Raw genomic sequence first — 15,663 nt, forward strand, 5'->3', positions numbered from 1 at the left:
TGGCACAAAAATGTGAATTTCCGCTTTTTGAAACAGCTCTGACTTTCTGAGCAACTGTCATGTTTCCTGAGGTTCTACAATGCCCAGAAAGTACAACCACCCCACAAATGACCCCATTTTGGAAAGTAGACACCCTAAGGTATTTACTGATGGGCATAGTGAGCTCATAGAACTTTTTATTTTTTGTCACAAGTTAGCGGAAAATGAAGATTTATTTTTTATTTATTTTTTTTTCTTACAAAGTCTCATATTCCACTAACTTGTGACAAAAAATAAAAAATTCTAGGAACTCGCCATGCCCCTCACGGAATACCCCGAGGTGTCTCCTTTCCAAAATGGGGTCACTTGTGGGGTAGTTATACTGCCCTGGCATTTTAGGGGCCCATATGCGTGAGAAGTAGTTTAAAATCAAAATGTGTAAAAAATGACCAGTAAAATCCAAAAGGTGCTCTCTGGAATGTGTGCCCCTTTGCCCACCTAGGCGGCAAAAAAATGTCACACATCTGGTATCACCGTACTCAGGAGAAGTTGGGGAATGTGTTTTGGGGTGTCATTTTACATATACCCATGCTGGGTGAGAGAACTATCTTGGCAAAACACAACTTTTCCCATTTTTTTATACAAAGTTGGCATTTGAACAAGATATTTATCTCACCCAGCATGGGTATATGTAAAATGACACTGCAAAACACATTGCCCAACTTCTCCTGAGTACGGCGATACCAGATGTGTGACACTTTTTTGCAGCCTAGATGCGCAATGCGGCCCAAATTCCTTTTAGGAGGGCATTTTTAGACATTTGGATCCCAGACTTCTTCTCACGATTTCGGGCCCCTAAAAAGCCAGGGCAGTATAAATACCCCACATGTGACCCCATTTTGGAAAGAAGACACCCCAAGGTATTCAATGAGGGGCATGGCGAGTTCATAGAATTTTTTTTTTTGGCACAAGTTAGCGGAAATTGATTTTTTTTTTTGTATTTTCTCACAAAGTCTCCCTTTCCGCTAACTTGGGACAAAAATTTCAATCTTTCATGGACTCAATATGCCTCTCAGCGAATACCTTGGGGTGTCTTCTTTCCGAAATGGGGTCACATGTGGGGTATTTATACTGCCCTGGCATTTTAGGGGCCCGAAAGCGTGAGAACAAGTCTGGAATATAAATGTCTAAAAAATGTTATGCATTTGGATTCCGTGAGGGGTATGGTGAGTTCATGAGATTTTATTTTTTGACACAAGTTAGTAGAATATGAGACTTAGTAAGAAAAAACAAAAACAAAAAAAAAACTATTTCCGCTAACTTGGGCCCAAAAAAAATGTCTGAATGGAGCCTTACAGGGGGTGATCAATGACAGGGGGGTAATCAGGGAGTCTATATGGGGTGATCACCCCTCTGTCATTTATCACCCCCCTGTCATTTATCACCCCCCTGTAAGGCTCCATTCAGACGTCTGTATGATTTTTACGGATCCACGGATACATGGATCGGATCCGCAAAACGCCTACGGATGTCTAAATGGAGCCTTACAGGGGGGTGATCAGGGAGTCTATATGGGTGATCACCCCCCTGTCATTGATCACCCCCCTGTAAGGCTCCATTCAGATGTCCGAATGTTTTTGCGGATCCGATCCATGTATCCGTGGATCCGTAAAAATCATACGGACGTCTGAATGGAGCCTTACAGGGGGGTGATCAATGACAGGGGGGTGATCAGGAAGTCTATATGGGTAATCACCCCCTTGTCATTGATCACCCCCCTGTAAGGCTCCATTCAGGTGTCCGTATGTGTTTTGCGGATCCGATCCATGTATCTGTGTATCCGTAAAAATCATACGGACGTCTGAATGGAGCCTTACAGGGGGTGATCATTGACAGGGGGGGTGATCAATGACAGGGGGGTGATCAGGAAGTCTTTATGAGTGATCACCCCCTTGTCATTGATCACTTCCCTGTAAGGCTCCATTCAGACGTCCGTATGTGTTTTGCGGATCCGATCCATGTATCTGTGGATTTGTAAAAATCATACGGACGTCTGAATGGAGCCTTACAGGGGGGTGATCAATGACAGGGGGGTGATCAAGGACAGGGAAGTGATCAGGAAGTCTATATGCGTGATCACCCCCTTGTCATTGATCACCCCCCTGTAAGGCTCCATTCAGACGTCCGTATGTGTTTTGCGGATCCGATCCATGTATCCATGGATCCGTAAAAATCATACGGACGTCTGAATGGAACCTTACAGGGGGCTGATCAATGACAGGGGGGTTATCAATGACAGGGGGGTGATCAATGACGGGGAGGGTGATCAGGGAGTCTATATGAAGTGATCAGGGGTTCATAAGGGGTTAATAAGTGACAGCGGGGGTGTAGTGTAGTGTAGGTGGTGTTTGGTGCTACTTGACACAGCTACCTGTGTCCTCTGGTGGTCGATCCAAACAAAAGGGATCACCAGAGGACCAGGTAGCAGGTATATTAGACGCTGTTATCAAAACAGCGTCTAATATACCTGTTAGGGGTTAAAAAAATCGCATCTCCAGCCTGCCAGCGAACGCTCGCCGCTGGCAGGCTGGAGATCCACTCGCTTACATCCTGTTCCTGTGAACGTGCGCGCCTGTGTGCGCGCGTTCACAGGAAATCTCGGCTATCGTGAGATGACGCGTATATGCGTCGTTGAGTGCACAGCTGCCGCCTCCGGACCACAGATCTGCGTTAGGCGGTCCGGAGGCGGTTAATGGAGATCATACAAGTCTAAGAAGACTTGTCGCGATACAGTGTCTCTATGTTAAAACATGTCCCTTCCAAAAACTCCATTAATGATACTGGACAACCCCTTTAAAAAAAATTTAAGGTAGCTTTAAAAAAAGTATAGAAACATATGCCAGGAATATTAACCCCTTCCCGCATTTGGACACAACCCTACGTCCAAATGGCATGTATGGCATATAACCCATATCCGTTCACTTATAAGTTATTAAAGAATAAAAAAACTACACATAATTGGTATCGCTGCCTCCGTAACAACCTGATCTATAAAGGTATAAAGTTACTAATCATGCGCGATGAACGCTGTAAAAATATTGTTAAAAACAATGATGGAATTGCTGTTTTTGTCATCTCACCTCCACAAAAAAAAAAATATAACAAGTGGGGGGCGTTGCCTGGACGCCGATGGCGCTGGCTGCTTAGTTGAGGAGCTCCGCTTCCAGCACTACAATTCGGCTTAATCTCAGCCTTTCCTGCTACCAAATTTATGAGGATCTCTCCTTCTGCATCCTGTCCACATATGGGGAGAGTCAAGAAGCGCCAGGTTCCGGCCAAACTCACAGAGTTCTTTCACAAAACTCTGCCGTTGAGAGTAAGCCCGAAGCTGCCTTCCACGCCATCTTGTGACGGCTCCTCCCCTTCCTCGCCGTTAGAAGTTCACGCCACATCCCGACAACTATCAGATAGCTCCTCACCGCTTACAGAGGAGCTGCTCCGGAGTATGCTGGACTCCCTACGATCTTCCATAAAAGAGGACTTCCACATCGTTCTCAGCTAAGTACAAGCTGAAATAACACAGCTGGGACAGCGCACGTCGCATCTAGAAGGCAAGATGGCGGAACTTACCGCCTCACATAATCTGCTGATAGACGCTAATGCTGCCCTTGAGGAGGAGGTAGGCAAGCTACCATCTAAAGTTGCCGACATGGAAGACCGGAGTCGACAAAACAATGTCAGACTCCGGGGTGTGCCTGAGACGGTGGGCCCTGATCAGCTACTCTCACTGCTGCAAACCTTACTCAAAGAGGCCTTAACAAGTCTCTCAGAGATGGACCTTTCTATTGACCGCATTCACAGGATCCCCAAGCTGGCAAGCCTTGTTCCAGAGGTCCCTCATGATGTCCTGGCAAGGATACACTTCTACCAAGTCAAAGAAGCCTTTCTGAAATCACTCCAGAAGGACTTATCTGCGACAACCCTGGCCAAAAGGAAGGAGTTTGCCCCCCCTCACTAGAATCCTGCGGGACAATCAAGTCCGCTACCGGTGGGGCTTTCCGGTGAAACTTACAGTTGCACATAACGGCACATTCCACGTGTGCACAACGCCGCGGGCTGCAGAAATTGTCGGCCCTGAGCCTTCTACCCGCTGGCACTCCGCCAGCAGGTGATCCTCTTCGCGAACGAGCAAAGATTCCAGTGGACTTGAACCCAACCTGAGTTGGACTGCCTAATAGAATTTGGCACCCCCTTCTCTATGGGGCAAAAGCCCTTTCTACCACTATACCACTTTGAAGCACTGTAATACTGCTTCTACTTTTTATATGTAAACTTTTGCGTTCTATGTTTTCTTAGTTTTTTCAACTCTGACGTTTTTGGAGGCTCTACCTCCGGTTAAAATGTGTGATGATGTCTACTCCCCATATACGTCCCTATACCTTTGTCCGAACGGAGCAGGGTTAAGCTGGTATACTTACTATCTCGATGGGGGTTAAAATGTATTCGCTGAATGTTAGGGGATTGAACTCCCCATTTAAGAGGAAAATGTTATGCGCTGATGCTATGTCCTCACACTGTAATGTACTAATAGCTCAAGAAACCCATTTGCTGCTGAAAGATAATTATAGATGTACACATCCTGATTTCCCACATATCTTGTACTCTCCCGCGTTTAAGAAAAAGAAAGCAGGAGTGCTGAGATTTATATGGGGCAACACCAAACATGGGATTTGTAAATCGGCTCTATATCCAGCCATATGTAGGGGAGGTTTGGGGGTGCCGGACGTGAAGATGTACTATTGGGCCTCATTACTCTCTCAGGCCAAGGAGTGGTGGTGTCCGTCCGGTCCGCAGAGATGGCTACAACTTGAGGAGGCAATAATTAAAGGATCTATACTAGGGGCATTGAAACCATAGGGAAACTCTTTGATGGCCAACATGTAGTACAATTTGAGTCTCTGCATAGTCAATACACCCTGCCTAACCACTATTTCTATCAGTATCTCCCGGTCCGGCACCTCCTGAGCTCACTTCCTCCTCTTACAAATGAGAGACCCCCACCCATGGTCATGGCAGCCGTTAAATTCTTCACCCTTCTACACAAAAAGGGCTATCCATAATGTACCAACTCCTGACCTCACATTATACTGAACACAAATTGCAATTTATGACCAGATGGGAGGAGGAACTTGACACTACGTTTCCACTGACAGCATGGCAAGATGCATTGTTTTGGGCAGTCAAACCATCCAAATGCATTAACCATGCAGAACAAAACAGAAAAATTCAGTTAAGGTGGTACCTTACACCTGATAGGCTAGCACATGTATCAGCAGGTTACTTGCCCATTTGCTGGCGTGGTTGTGGCCAGAAAGGTACTCCTGCTCACATGTGGTGGTTCTGCCCTCTTATTATTCCCTTATGGTGACAAGCACGTGATCTCATTGTTGAAGTTACTGATCTACCCATTGATTTAACCCCACAACTAGATATCCTGTGTATCGGGCTTAATGATGCTCCCTACGACCAGAAATGAGTGATTGCACACATACTTACGGCTACGCGCAAGGTGATAGCTCGTCACTGGAAACAAAACGTTACTCCCCCTCTTCTAGAAGTTAACCAGCTGGTAAACCAACATATGCAACACAAAATTATCTACTCGCCTGACCTGCAATCTAGAACCAGGTCCCTTAATCAATGGATGCCATGGCTCTCAAGTACACACGCTGTACCTCTCCCTGATGCTTTACTATAACCGAAATGTTAAAGGGAGTCTGTCACCTACATAACATGTTTTAAACTGATGATATAGCTCTGTGGGAGGCAGATCCATAACACTGATGGTACCCATGTTTAGTTTTTCAGAGCCTCCAAAGTACCTAAAATGAAGTTTTAAAAATATGCAAATTGCCTATCGCAAGTGCCCAGGGGCAGAGAGTGTGCTGCAAGTGCCCAGTGCTCCCCGCCTTACTTGCTCCTGACTCCTCCCCTCTGTATCGTCCGGCCAGCCCTGTATCCTTGCTGGGTCATTTTCGTCTCCATTCATAATCCAGAGCCTGTGCGCTTTACCACGGTGTACGTAACTGGCGCATGCGCACGGTATATCAGTATGCTTCTGCCCACAGTGGGCAATGTACTGCGCATGCCCGGACCCGGCGGTGAAGCGAACAGGCACTCCTCTTTTAATGCCCATTTCTCAGAAAGGCATCAGTGAAAAAAAGTCGGTTAAAAATGGACAGTTTATCCGTTCTTAACAGACCTTAGGGCTCATTCACACGACCGTATGAATGCTTCCGCATCTGTTCCACAATTTTGTGGAACGGGTGCGGACCCATTCATTTTCAAAGAAAGAGCATGTCTTATTCTTGTCCTAAATATTAATGATGTATCCTTAGGAATGTCCGACAATCAGCTGAATGAAGGGGCGCCATGTCTACCCTGGACACAATGTATCATTTTCCCTAACAAGATGCATAATTAGAGTAGAATTGCATCTTGTTCCATTGTTAAGCTGTTTGTAGAGGAGAGTTTTTATTCTGGGGAATAAACTGGATATAATATAAATGATAAATGCTAGAGAGACTTAGTAAATAGAAAATCATGGACCTTTAAAACTGCTAATAAACATAGGCCTGTCAGCCAGGCTGATGATGTTACAGGTACCCGTAATGTCATGTCACCTTTACAGCCAGTCCTGACACAGGTACCTCTGTAAAGTCATGTGACCTTTAGAATGTGGTGATGTCACAGATGCCTTTGTGATGTCATATAACAATTGATTCTAGCTTTCTGCAGCCTGACTTTCGGCCATATTTCTTCATCACTTGACGGGTGAAGGCGACTTTTACTTGTGCTCAGCAAATTTTGGTTTTGTTCAAAGACCAGAAAAGAGGGCCTGTAAGCCAAGCCGTTCCAAGTGTCATCATGGAACGCACTGAAGGCGCACAGGACCTTCCTCAACCCAGTGACATCTATGGGCTGAACATGGAGGTTCCAATGAATCTTCCCAAAAAAAGAAAAAGGAAGAGAAAGAGGAGAGTTCAGCCGCCAAATAAGAGGAGGAGAATAGAAACATCAGAGAAGGCGAAAGATGGCGGCAAAGAAAAAATGATCAAGGCTTCGAAAAGACCTGGAAGCCCTATACAGGAGAGTATCCTAAAAAAGAGGAAAAGGGGAGAAAAGACAGGGGGAAAAGCTGAAGATGGAACCAGCACATCCTATAACACTGAAATGGAACAGCTGTCAGGTGAGTGCAGATCTAAGACACCTAGAGCCAATATCCCCCAATAATGTATCAATGGGTTTGTCCACTTATGAACATGATTAATGAGCATTTTTGTCTTTCATGCCCCATAAAATTCTTATCCTCTCATAACGTAATTACTATTGGAGGCCAAACGCAGGAATATTAACTATAATGTCTATTCTCTCTACCAGTGACAACCCCAGCAGAAACCCCCATCATTGTGACTGGACTGGAAAGCTTCACCTTCCATAAAATTCTTGGAGAGGGTGGTTTTGGTAAAGTAAGTATCAGGAGCAGGGGCGTACATAGAAATCACTGGGCCCCATAGCAAAAATCTGAATTGGGCCCCTTAACCCCGCCCACTACCCACCATGGCCCCTCCCACTTCCTGACCTGGCTCCTCCCATGCCACACCCCCATTAAATAAATTTATACATGACCTACAGAAACTGTTAGGGATAAACATTTTTATTTTTTATATTTTCATACAATGGGCATGTCACTTGCCAGGCTTTAGCAGAGTGGACACAGGGCGCAATATGTATGCCACACAACTGAGTGAGTGCAGGGCAGGAGCGCATACACATCACTCCTCCTGCCTCTGTCCACTGTGCTAAAGCTGGACGTAAGCCATCCCCCACATCTTAACCCCTTTGCTACCTGCGCCATTTTGTCATCACTTCTCTTACCCCAAACCCCTTTAACTCCTTGCTGCTGAGTGTGCACATATACGCATGTGTTTGTGTGGGGGGGTGGGGGGTTGTTAGGAAGGAGTAGGTGTAGGAGGAAAGCACACTGTCCTCTATGAGCCCCCCCAACCCCTAATGCCCCCCCCCAAAATTCTCAGGACAGTGTGCTTTCTTCCTACTCCCCCCCCCCTACCCCGGGCACGCCCCTTTTAACAAATACTGTAGTAGATCACTAGAAGTCCTATGTAACACAGTGATAACTCTGAGTACAGATAATGTTGTAGATGGGTGAGGCCCCAGAATTCAGAACACACACAGTGTTACCTGAAGTCTGGGGCCGGGCTGAGGCAGTGTGGGTCAAATTCTATATACCCCTTACCCTACCGAAAATACAGATATGTGCATGGATAATATTATTACAGGAGAATTCCGCCCCATACCTGTTACATCCAGTGACGTCTCCTGTGATGTAGACTTTTCTCAACGTCTTCATTCGGAGATAAGACCACCATGATACCTTCTTTCAGCCGCTTCTCGTCTCTGCAGAGTTTCACAGAATTTTTTTTAGGTTCCTCACTTTACTATCATCCTCCCCTTCCTGGTGTCTCAACAACTCCTCCTGCTGCCCCCCAATACTGTGCTAGAGCCAGACAGATAGTCCCCCATTCCCCATAATATTATTCCCCCTGTATATTATAATGGCCCCCTCTTTGTTATTAATATAATGGCCCCCACTTTATTATTAATATAATGGCCCCCTCTTTGTTATTAATATAATGGCCCCCACTTTATTATTAATATAATGGCCCCCACTTTATTATTAATATAATGGCCCCCTCTTTATTATTAATATAATGGCCCCTCTTTATTATTAATATAATGGCCCCCTCTTTAATAACAAAGAGGGGGCCATCACATTAATAATAAAGAGGGGCCCAGGGGGCCATTATATTAATAATAAAGTGGGGGCCATTATATTAATAATAAAGAGGGGGCCATCACATTAATAATAAAGAGGGGCCCAGGGGGCCATTATATTAATAATAAAGTGGGGGCCATTATATTAATAATAAAGTGGGGGCCATTATATTAATAATAAAGAGGGGGCCATTATATTAATAATAAAGAGGGGCCCAGGGGGCCATTATATTAATAATAAAGTGGGGGCCATTATATTAATAATAAAGTGGGGGCCATTATATTAATAATAAAGAGGGGGCCATTATATTAATAATAATGTAATGCCCCCCACTTTATTATTAAATTACATTAATAATAAAGAGGGGGGCATTACATTATTATTAATATAATGGCCCCCTCATTATTAATATAATGGTCGTCTCTCCACTCTTATTAATACTATGATGTCCACTGACTGAGTACTGTCAGTGGTCCTCCTCTCGTGCCCCCAGTGCCTCTGCATTGCAATAAGGGTACATAAAAAACGTAGGGTACATAAAAAAAAAAAATAATAATTATTACTTACCTCTCTAAGGACAGCTTGTGGCATCCTGGTACAGGATCGCTCACTGTGCCTTCCCGCGCCGCGTCATCGCGTCATCTCGCGAGATCCGACGCAGGAGGTCACAGTGAGGTACGTGACTAAAAGTCCTGCGTCGCACCTCAACTGAAGCCGCTCCCCCGGCCCCTCCTCACTTCGCCGCGTCACGCAGGGCCCCTCCTCTCGCCGACCTCCGCTCCGCCCCCTGTAAATCTTATTTTAGTTATTCAGCTGCGGCTGGCCGGCTGCGTTCTTCTAACTTCTCCTGGCTTGAGGGGGCCCTGGGAGCCGGGCGGAAGAATAGTTGGCTCAGGGCAGGCTGAGAATAAAAGCAGCCGCATAGCACTATAGCCGCACGTCAGTGGGCGGGGCCAAATAGTGTGGGCGGGGCCTTCTCTGCGCTCCGGGCCCCCCAGTGCCGCGGGCCCCATAGCAATGGCGTGGTCTGCCTCTATGGGCGGTACGCCACTGATCAGGAGTTGTTGTCACTTTTTCCTTATGTGTAGTAATATGACTATAGCAAAATCAAGATTTCACGTCTTCTCATGGCAGGATGCGCCGTTCCTCAAGTTCTAATGTTCTGTCTCCTCTAGGTCATGCTGGCCACACATCCCGACTGCCAACAACAACTGGCAGTGAAGCTGGTGAAGAAGAGGGTCCTGCTTCAGAACTTTAGAAACAACGTTCTGATTGAGCGACAGGTCCTGGAGGTGACTGGGAAAAGTCCACTATTCACCCATGCTTATGCCACCTTCCAGACCAAGGTAAGAGTCTTAATTACTACTGGCTTTTGTGAGTAGGTTGGTTCTTTCCAACCCCATCCTACTTTTGCCAACATTGTTGTACTTACCTCTGGCTTCTTCTACTTGAGAAGCATAACATCTCCAAAGCAGGGTATAAATATGCAGTCTAATATTCCATAGTTAAGTTTTTTTGAAACTTACATGATATGCTCTATCTTTATCACAGGACTATGCCTTCTTCATCATGGAGTTTCTCAGCGGAGGAGACCTAGGTGACCTCATACATGCCAAAGCCCCATTCACCATTCCAGTCACCAGGTGAGGCAGAACATAGATATCTTAGATAAAGACAATAGTTGTCAGGAACATCCATCTTTATATCATTTATTGGTCTCATAGTGAATGTTGATGTTTTCTCTTTTTTTGTGATCAGATTTTTTGCAGCTGAGATCATCTGTGGGCTGCAGTTTCTCCATAACAGAGGCATCATACATAGAGACATAAAACCAGAAAACATCTTAATGGACAGCGCCGGTCACTTGAAGATTGCCGATTTCGGTCTTGCCGTGATGAACATCTTTGGGGAAAGGAAGATCTCACAATATGCCGGAACTCTTAGCTACATGGCACCCGAGGTGAGGAATCATCTATGTGCTTCTCATTGTGCATAGGGCTGGACATCTCCATGACTTCTGCTGCTCTAGACAATGCTCTTATTTTTTTATTGTCAACCTGATATTTCTACAGATTCTTCTGGAGAAGCCCTACAACACGGCAGTGGACTGGTTCTCAGCTGGTGTGACGATATATCAGATGGCTACTGGCAAATATCCATTCTCTGCCAGTATATTTCCTGAAAAAATTCAGAAGTCACTGATCAACGATGTTCCTACCTACCCAAAACGACTCGACCCACAAGCCAGAGACCTCATAGACAGGGTGAGTATAAAAATATATAGCAGTACAACAAAAAATAGCTAAATATGACATTGAAAACTAGGGACTACATTGGAAAGTGTGATCTACAATTCTGAAATGTCTTCAATATATTTTTTTCCAGCTCTTAATCAAGTCACCAGAGAGTCGCCAGTTAGCGGTATGTAACATCAGGGAACATCCATTTTTCATGGACATCGAGTGGACAGATATAGAGGAAGCAGCAGCGTGTCCACCATTCCAACCAGGACCAGTAAGTACAGGATCCAGGGAAGATGTGGGTAGTAGTAAAGTTCCATTGTGCCCTTTCTTGTTAAACACAGGATCTTGGATCTTCTCTCCACAGCCACCAGTGATGACATCGAAAAAAATAAATGATGTCCTATCCTCCACCGAAGCCAATAAGCCACCAATGGCCGATAAAGATCAAAAGCTATTCTGTGGATTCACTTTTGCCAATGCCAGATGGCAGGTCATAAAGCCAATACATGAACCTGTCATACGTCATCGCAGGTGGGTCATCGTAACTGAGAGGGAAATATGGGGATTATTGAAAGTTCCCTCCATTACCTGTGATTCTATCAGCAGAGTGTGGTGTGGATTCCATTCACTGATGGAAGCTTATAGTCTGCTGATGGGTCTACAGGGTAAAAGTGCAGGTGGTTACCACTATTACAATGCTATTTTATCTCTTGGCAGAACATTTGGCAGAATTGTGAGAGAGATCGTCCACAGGATCTGGAGGAGGATAAACCACTGGAAGTGAGCAGCTCCACTATATATATAGATGTCCGCAATAGATCAGTGGGAGAAAACCATCATGTTATAGCAGAGCCTCTTGATGACATCACACTCACCAGGAAAATCCACCGAGAATTGCTGTCCTTGTATGAGCCTCAAATTCCAACCTCTGACCTCTATGTACTCTCCTGACGACTTGTCGGTACTGTGATATAACAGTCCTGGTCCTTCAGTTTTATTTCCAACTGCCACTAGGAGTAACCTGAGGGTCATAACCTGCAGAGTAGCAGGAGCAGAGAAGCAGCAGGAAGTCGATGAAGATTCTTCCACGAATCAATGAATTGACCGCCAGCGCTTCTAGTCCACAAGCTGCCTCTTGTGCCCAAGGGAAGGGTAGTCCTTACGCCATGGTTCCCTAGAGGTTTCCTCCACAGGGGGTTTTTCCTCTCCTGCGTGCCAACGGATAACAACATCAACAAGAAAATGGCAACTTGTTGGACTCTGTCCTCAGTGTTGATCACACCATCCACTAGTGGCATAGAGGGACCGAAGAGGACATTTACCACCAATAAACAATAAACAGTACCATTCACCATCATCTGGTAGTAGCATGATTATCTTATATCTAACGAATCCCTATACTCTACAGTCATTGGTTTATCTCTAACCACTTCAACCCCGCTAGCTAAAACCCCCTTAATGACCAGGCCACTTTTTACACTTCTGCACTACACTACTTTCACCGTTTATTGCTCGGTCATGCAACTTACCACCCAAATGAATTTTACCTCCTTTTCTTCTCACTAATAGAGCTTTCATTTGGTGGTATTTCATTGCTGCTGACATTTTTACTTTTTTTGTTATTAATCGAAATTTAACGTTTTTTTTGCAAAAAAATGACATTTTTCACTTTAAGTTGTAAAATTTTGCAAAAAAAAACGACATCCATATATAAATTTTTCACTAAATTTATTGTTCTACATGTCTTTAGAAAAAGAAAAATGTTTGGGTAAAAAAAAAATATGGTTTGGGTAAAAGTTATAGCGTTTACAAACTATGGTACAAAAATGTGAATTTCCGCTTTTTGAAACAGCTCTGACTTTCTGAGCACCTGTCATGTTTCCTGAGGTTCTACAATGCCCAGAAAGTACAAACACCCCACAAATGACCCCATTTCGGAAAGTAGACACCCTAAGGTATTCACTGATGGGCATAGTGAGCTCATAGAACTTTTTATTTTTTGTCACAAGTTAGCGGAAAATGATGATTTATTTTTTATTTTATTTTTTTCTTACAAAGTCTCATATTCCACTAACTTGTGACAAAAAATAAAAAATTCTAGGAACTCGCCATGCTCCTCACGGAATACCCTGAGGTGTCTTCTATCCAAAATGGGGTCACTTGTGGGGTAGTTATACTGCCCTGGCAATTTTGGGGCCCATATGCGTGAGAAGTAGTTTGAAATCAAAATGTGTAAAAAATGACCAGTAAAATCCAAAAGGTGCTCTTTGGAATGTGTGGCCCTTTGCCCACCTAGGCGGCAAAAAAGTGTCACACATCTGGTATCGCCGTACTCAGGAGAAGTTGGGGAATGTGTTTTGGGGTGTCATTTTACATATACCCATGCTGGGTGAGAGAAATAACTTGGCAAAACACAACTTTTCCCATTTTTTTTATACAAAGTTGGTATTTGAACAAGATATTTATCTCACCCAGCATGGGTATATGTAAAATGACACTGCAAAACACATTGCCCAACTTCTCCTGAGTACGGCGATACCAGATGTGTGACACTTTTTTGCAGCCTAGATGCGCAATGCGGCCCAAATTCCTTTTAGGAGGGCATTTTTAGACATTTGGATCCCAGACTTCTTCTCACGCTTTCGGGCCCCTAAAAAGCCAGGGCAGTATAAATAGCCCACATGTGACCCCATTTTGGAAAGAAGACACCCCAAGGTATTCAATGAGGGGCATGGAGAGTTCATAGAATTATTTTTTTTTGGCACAAGTTAGCGGAAATTGTATTTTCTCACAAAGTCTCCCTTTCCACTAACGTGGGACAAAAATTTCAATCTTTCATGGACTCAATATGCCTCTCAGCGAATACCTTGGGGTGTCTTCTTTCTGAAATGGGGTCACATGTGGGGTATTTATACTGCCCTGGCATTTTAGGGGCCCAAAAGCGTGAGAAGAAGTCTGGAATATAAATGTCTAAAAAATGTTATGCATTTGGATTCCGTGAGGGGTATGGTGAGTTCATGTGAGATTTTATTTTTTGACACAAGTTAGTAGAATATGAGACTTAGTAAGAAAAAACAAAAACAAAACAAAAAAAATTCCGCTAACTTGGGCCAAAAAAAATGTCTGAATGGAGCCTTACAGGGGGTGATCAATGACAGGGGGGTAATCAGGGAGTCTATATGGGGTGATCACCCCCCTGTCATTGATCACCCCCCTGTAAGGCTCCATTCAGACGTCTGTATGATTTTTACGGATCCACGGATACATGGGGGTGATCAGGGAGTCTATATGGGTGATCACCCCCCTGTCATTGATCACCCCCCTGTAAGGCTCCATTCAGATATCCGTATGTGTTTTGCAGATCCGATCCATGTATCCGTGGATCCGTAAAAATCATACGGACGTCTGAATGGAGCCTTACAGGGGGTTGATCAATGACAGGGGGGTGATCAGGAAGTCTATATGGGTGATCACCCCCTTGTCATTGATCACCCCCCTGTAAGGCTCCATTCAGACGTCCGTATGTGTTTTGCGGATCCGATCCATGTATCTGTGGATCCGTAAAAATCATACAGACGTCTCAATGGAGCCTTACAGGGGGTGATCAATGACAGGGGGGTGATCAATGACAGGGGGGTGATCAGGAAGTCTATATGAGTGATCACCCCCTTGTCATTGATCACCCCCCTGTAAGGCTCCATTCAGACGTCCGTATGTGTTTTGCGGATCCGATCCATGTATCTGTGGATTCGTAAAAATCATACGGACGTCTGAATGGAGCCTTACAGGGGGTGATCAATGACAGGGGGGTGATCAAGGACTGGGGGGTGATCAGGAAGTCTATATGCGTGATCACCCCCTTGTCATTGATCACCCCCCTGTAAGGCTCCATTCAGACGTCCGTATGTGTTTTGCGGATCCGATCCATGTATCCGTGGATCCGTAAAAATCATACGGACGTCTGAATGGAGCCTTACAGGGTGTGATCAATGACAGGGGGGTGATCAATGACAGGGAAGTGATCAGGAAGTCTATATGCGTGATCACCCCCTTGTCATTGATCACCCCCTGTAAGGCTCCATTCAGACGTCCGTATGTGTTTTGCAGATCCGATCCATGTATCCATGGATCCGTAAAAATCATACGGACGTCTGAATGGAACCTTACAGGGGGGTTATCAATGACAGGGGGGTTATCAATGACAGGGGGGTGATCAATGACAGGGGGGGGGGGTGATCATGGAGTCTATATGAAGTGATCAGGGGTTCATAAGGGGTTAATAAGTGACGGGGGGGTGTAGTGTAGTGTAGGTGGTGTTTGGTGCTACTTGACACAGCTACCTGTGTCCTCTGGTGGTCGATCCAAACAAAAGGGATCACCAGAGGACCAGGTAGCAGGTATATTAGACTCTGTTATCAAAACAGCGTCTAATATACCTGTTAGGGGTTAAAAAAATCGCATCTCCAGCCTGCCAGCGAACGATCGCTGCTGGCAGGCTGGAGATCCACTCGCTTACATCCTGTTCCTGTGAACGCGCGCGCCTGTGTGCGCGCGTTCACAGGAAATCTCGGCTATCGTGAGATG

The sequence above is a fragment of the Bufo gargarizans genome, chromosome 3 (genome assembly GCF_014858855.1).
Source record: "Bufo gargarizans isolate SCDJY-AF-19 chromosome 3, ASM1485885v1, whole genome shotgun sequence".
In the NCBI taxonomy this organism is placed as follows: domain Eukaryota; kingdom Metazoa; phylum Chordata; class Amphibia; order Anura; family Bufonidae; genus Bufo; species Bufo gargarizans.